A 6,172-nucleotide genomic window follows, 5' to 3' on the forward strand; every position below is an offset into this window, starting at 1 on the left:
CGCGTGATCCCCAGCAAGGGGTACCAAGCAGGGAGCGCTATTGGCCATTCGTTTAAATACAATTAACTCTTAATTACACTAAACATCAATCCAAGAACGAGGCTGTAAGTCCCACGCTGGCATATATACGGTCATTTAACCGGGAAAATACGAAATTCCCCGATCTGATTTTGCATTGTTTACAAAAATGAACGCAGAGGAATTGATAGAGTTCGGTTTTTTTTTGGGTTTTTTTTTTAATATATCGCTTTTTTGGGGATATATTCTGAAAATGGGGAAATTCAGAGGCTAATTTGTGGAACAATAAGTGTCCGTCACGTGTACCGAATACGAAAAAGAAGGGTAACAGGGCCCCGGCTATTACGTTAATGAATAATAGTTTACTACAATTCTTAAAGGTTCATTTTGATATTCGAATATTTGATCGAAAGAATTACCGAATATGCGAATATCAATTTTGCTATTCGTTTGCATCCCAAGTTTATATATTACAATTATTGATTTAAGCAAAATATACATTTTAAATGTGGACAGATTATATTGAATTGATTCTTCCTCATTTTCACGGTGTTGCCGTTAGCCTGTGTACTTGAAAATTTATTGTTGTTCATACAATCCAAACAATTCGTATATGAATGTGTAAGTGGTGCTATTGAATTTTGTTGATATTGTTTTAATTGTTTCAGGAATAAGGAAAGGAATTATGACCTAGGAACAAATTGTCCGTCCAGCGTTTAACATCCAAAGCTATGCGAATCAACTATCTGAACTCAAAGGACATTCCCAAGTTATTCAAAATATAACAACATAATTTTTATTAATTGTTTTTTTTTTCATGGAAATAATCAAATTTGTAAAACCATATAGTTTTTCAACTTTTTATTAAACAATCTTTATATATTTACACAAACTTTAAGATCAATGTATGTGTTCTTTACTATTTGCATTTAGAATATTAAAATTACACAGTGTTCACAGATTTTATGTTGGCACATTTTTTGTTCAAATTTAGTAATTGTACATTCTTTTTTATGAAAATCTGAATTGAACTTATTATTTAAATTTTCGGCAAAATAGAGTTTTATCTGTCACCATTTTTAATAATTATTAACACTAGAGCCAATGAGAACTTTTTTTAGAATTATGTTTTATCAGTGTTCACATATCACATTAAATACCTGAAACCATTATTGTCTGACCCTATTAAACGTGAACAAGTTATGAATTTTGATTTCTATCAGAAGTAGTCCATCGCCATGTATCATGGAAATAATATGTAAAAATATATTGTGTATTTTCCTCCAACCATGTTTTGCATTTCAATTTGCTGACAAAATGTTCTCCAAGCACTTCTGTTGTGTGTTTTTCAAATGTGTGTTTATCCTTTATTCCTTTATTCAGCTAGAGGATGGATTCCATTCATCAACTGTAGTTAATACACCATGCAGGTCTTCAAATTGTTTAAAAGCAATTATTTATCAGAATATAATATCAAAGGGTTAAGACTGCAGATGATAACATTGCAACGAAAAAAGCAAATTGTCAGAATCTCACATAAAACTTGCATGGTTGTGTAGAGTGCATTGAATCTTACTCACTGACGTATAATATGTTCCATTTCATATTTCACTCGGTTTGTCTACAGTAACTTTAAGAAAAGCGTTCATATATTTATCTGTACAAATCATCTGCATGTTCGTGCTAAATATGCACATTATAAACCGAGGAACAATTACGTGTTATTTTCAAAAGAATAAACTCAGCTGTGGCAGTGATGAAAACTTTTTATCACGTAAAATGATGTAATATCAGTTTCGTACAAGTTGGTTTCGATTCGGCTAGGCTTGTGTTTGGGTTATACTGAATTTCTTGTTTTTGGACCATCAGGGGCTGTATTCAATATACATCTTATATCTGCCCTTACAATTTGATAAAATCCTTATTTCTTAATCTTACGGAAGGTTAGAGTCGATCTTATTTATTAGTTATATTCAAAACTAATCTTGTTCTAAATCTTCCGAAAGGTTAACCTCAAATCTAAGAAATCGTTGTCAAGCATAAGCAAGTGCGCGCCGGAATTTCTTTCTAATAATAGCTCCGGATGTGACGGAAGGTTTCCCCGGTATGTTTAAAATAGCACGCGCGAACCTTATCGAAGACTGCAGACGATCGAAATGGCCGCTCCGATCGCTCTTTCGGAGAAGAAGGATCGTAATCCTAATTTTTCGCCGGCCGATTGCATTCTGCTGTGCGAGGTTAGGGGTGCACGGTCAAGTGTTGATAAGAAACTAACCAACTACGCCGTGTATAAGGCTAAATATGTTCCTTGTAAGTATTTCTTTAGGTTTGAAACATTTTTTTACATTCTGTTTGACTTAAAACGGTACTCCACATTTTACATTTTTAACATTAGACATGTTGTGTTGTACTAAGGGATGTTTTATTGTGTATATTTGGTCAGTAAACATGGTTTGTTTGCATCCCCACATTGGGAATTTGGGGAGGAGGCACTCATCTGTTTTCGTATACAGTAGATGTATATTTTTATAAGTTATTATATTGAGAATGCTATTTTCTTGACAGTCCACAAGGGCACACGTGAAACTTTATGTGTATAAGTGATGAACAATTTATCAATAAATATAAACTATCCTAAAGCATACCTTTCTCTACCCACATGTCCTTTTATATTGTTTTGTAATATCAGGCGATTTGTATTTATTTAATGTCAATCATGTAACTATTTAAATGCATCATTAAAATTTGCAGGGATAACATCAACAGTGAAAAAAGAGCTTTGGAAAAACATAAAAGATGATTTTAATGCACAGTCGCATTACCCACGGTCAACTGCAGACAAGTCGAAAAAGTGGGATAACTTGGCCCAAACACACCGTGTCAAGTATAGTGACTACATAAGAGATGCCACCAAGACAGGTTATTACATAATGATAATATCATTGCGTACCATAAAATGAGTTTCATAAACATTTTCAAATTATGTCTTCGTTTCTGTCTTAAAATCTCAAAAACCAGCTTTCTTTCCTGTGTGTTCCATACCACTATTAAAGGTTTTGATCAATCTGAGCGTAGACATTAAATCATAATATTAAGTCAAAAATATATATCTCACAATATTATTTAATCAAGACAATGTGATATTGATGATTGTATTCATTAAGAACATAGTGTGGCGTTTTTGAACCTTTTACAAATAAAATGTCTTAAAAGGAGCAGCAGGTGGACGAAAGAACCCACTGAACCCTGTGACCGAGACCGTAATGGATGTTGTTGGTCGTCAGACCGTTAACATTCATGGCATATTGCCAGCTGCGACAGGGTTCGATACTACATGGATGCAGTGTACAAGGTTGTTATCATGTTATATATTATTAGTACATGCAATGATGTTTTATTAGTATAACAAAAACAAATTAGCTATTCTCTGTATTCCATGCTGTGTATGTAAAATTAAAGTTATTATAGTGATTTTATCAATGCTTATTTTCCATATTATATATCTGAATGAAAAAAATGGTATTAACTTAACAACATATATGTTAATGTGATATGCTTATAAATCAAAAAGTGCTGACTGAAAAAATGTACTAAAACACAATGTGTGGCACTGCAATTTACCAAACATTGTCAGAAAATTGAAACATTCTGCCAAGAAAGATTGAATAGTTAAAAGAAGTAATATCTTTATTATATGTGATTATATTTCAGTGTTGGGTCATCACCATCCAGTGTAAGCGTACTAACAAGTCAACCAACATCTGCTTTCCATAGAAATCCGTAAGAATTACAACAGAAAACATTTCATTTTTGTTATACGATTACTACCGAGAAGCTCAGCCCAAAAATCGTTATATAATCAATCCGTTCTCGACAGTTTCACCATTTCACAGAAATGACAGGAAACAACACACATTAAGTTTCATTTTTACCAAAACATGTGGTAAAAGAAGATCAAAATCATCTATAAAAAAACTTGAAACATTGTAATGAGTGGTGATATGTAAACAACGTTTTGAAACACTTGCATGCAATTTAATGAAGTACAAGTTTCAGGTAAAAATGCATATACATGCTACATTTCAGACTGCCTCAAATAACAGATGTGAGCGAATATGCAGTTATTTTTCATAGTTCTGAAGCACAGACGTTTCCAGAATTCCAGCCAGTCTTAAATATGGACACTATCTTTTCCTCAAATGACATTTCATGCTCCAATAAATGTTCACAATGTAAACTATGCTTGGAAGTGATTAACCTGAAAAAAATGAGTTAGAGGTGGCACTGATGGAAAAACAATAAAGACAAATTAAACTTTCTAGATATTGACATGCATTATTTGCGTACCAGTATTTTTTTGTTCAACTGTTTAAGCACAATATTTTACTGATATCTGCAGAAGTATTACCTTGTTAATGTGACATTTTCCAGTTGATAATTACCAGGCATATTTTGAAGTGTATTGTTTTACCATCATATTTGTTGTATTCAATTTCATTTTACATCTTTTATGTATATGAGTCATAACTATACTTACAAATTTTAAATGACATTCTACAGTAATCAAAACTGTCCAAATCAAACTCTTGCATGATACCCAATGTTTAAATTAATTATGGATAAGAAAGTCTTTCAAATGTAACTGTCTGTAGTGATGAAATGACTCATTCAGAGATTTTGGTTGCAAATAGTTGTTGTATTGTCATTGGTAAAACTTATTCATTTAACATCACTTTCATGAACAAATAACAAAATGAAGTTTGTGAAACATTTGAAGGTACTAGCACAGAAACAAAAGCCGTCGTAAGACAGCGCGCTCGACTACGCCGCTTTGACTTAGAAGTGAATACAATAACGGTGTAATATTACCAAGTTTGGTCTCTTTATATCAAACCTAACTAAAATTATTCGATACATAAGGTGACTTTGATGCTGCCCTTCAACTGCCCGCCCGAACAATGATGCAAGTCATTTAAATAACTTGATTTCACATAATGAAAATGTGGTTAAGAATATACAAATATGCCTTTCAAAAGAAATAAAAAAAAAAAATAAAAAATTCAAGGGCCATAATTTGTATTTAGTTAAAATGGAGTCATGTTTCTTGTTGTAAGATGGTCGTAAATAATTTGGAATTTTATAAAGTGCATTGAATGAACGGTATAGAAGTTTTTTTGTATTAAAATCTCAACTTGCCCTTAACTTTTACTTGCCTAAAACTTTAACCTAAGTCAATCAGGGGCCATTACTTGTATTAAGGATATGGAGTTATATAACCTCATTGGGTAACGGTCCTGAACAAATGTGTGAAGTATTAAGTCAATTGAATGAAGGGTATAGAAAAAATTAATAAATATCCCAACCTGCCCTAAAATTTTAACCTATTAGTTCCATAGTCAATCAGGGGCCATAATTTGCATAAAAAATAATATGGAGTTATCTAACCTCATCATGTGATGGCCCTGAACAACTGTGTGAAGTATTAATTCAATAGAATGAATGGTATTGGAGTTTTAAGTGAAAATCCCAACTTGCCCTAAAACTTTAACCTGCCCTAAAACTTTAACCTAAGTCAATCAGGGGTCATAACTTGTATTAAGTATAATATGGGGTTATGTAACCTCATTGTGTGATGGTCCTGAACAACTGTGTGAAGTTTTAAGTCAATTGAACAAAGGGTATAGAAGTTATTAATAAATATTCCAACATGCCCTAAAACTTTAACCTAAGTTCCATAGTCAATTATGGTCCCTAATTTGTGTAAAGAGTAATATGGAGTTATCTAACCTCATAATGTGATGGCCCTGAACAACTGTGTGAATTATTAAGTCAATTGAATGAAGGGTATTGGACTTATAAGTGAAAATCCCAACATGCCCTAAAACTTCACCGGACGCCGACGCCGGGGCGAGTTGTATAGCCCACCTATTCTTCGAATAGTCGAGCTAAAAATGTAAAAATCTCAATGTTATATTTGCTTCCGCTTTTTGGTGCCATTGAATATGTATAACTGTTTCAAATGCCTAATGGCAAACATAGACTTGAACACATGACAGTATTGGTTTAACAAAATATGCCCGAGTCCTTTTAACAACTTGAATGGGGTTTAACAACATACGGAAATATGTAGCAGCAAAATAATCCCTGTATCGCA

Source organism: Mya arenaria, chromosome 16 (assembly GCF_026914265.1).
Source record: "Mya arenaria isolate MELC-2E11 chromosome 16, ASM2691426v1".
In the NCBI taxonomy this organism is placed as follows: domain Eukaryota; kingdom Metazoa; phylum Mollusca; class Bivalvia; order Myida; family Myidae; genus Mya; species Mya arenaria.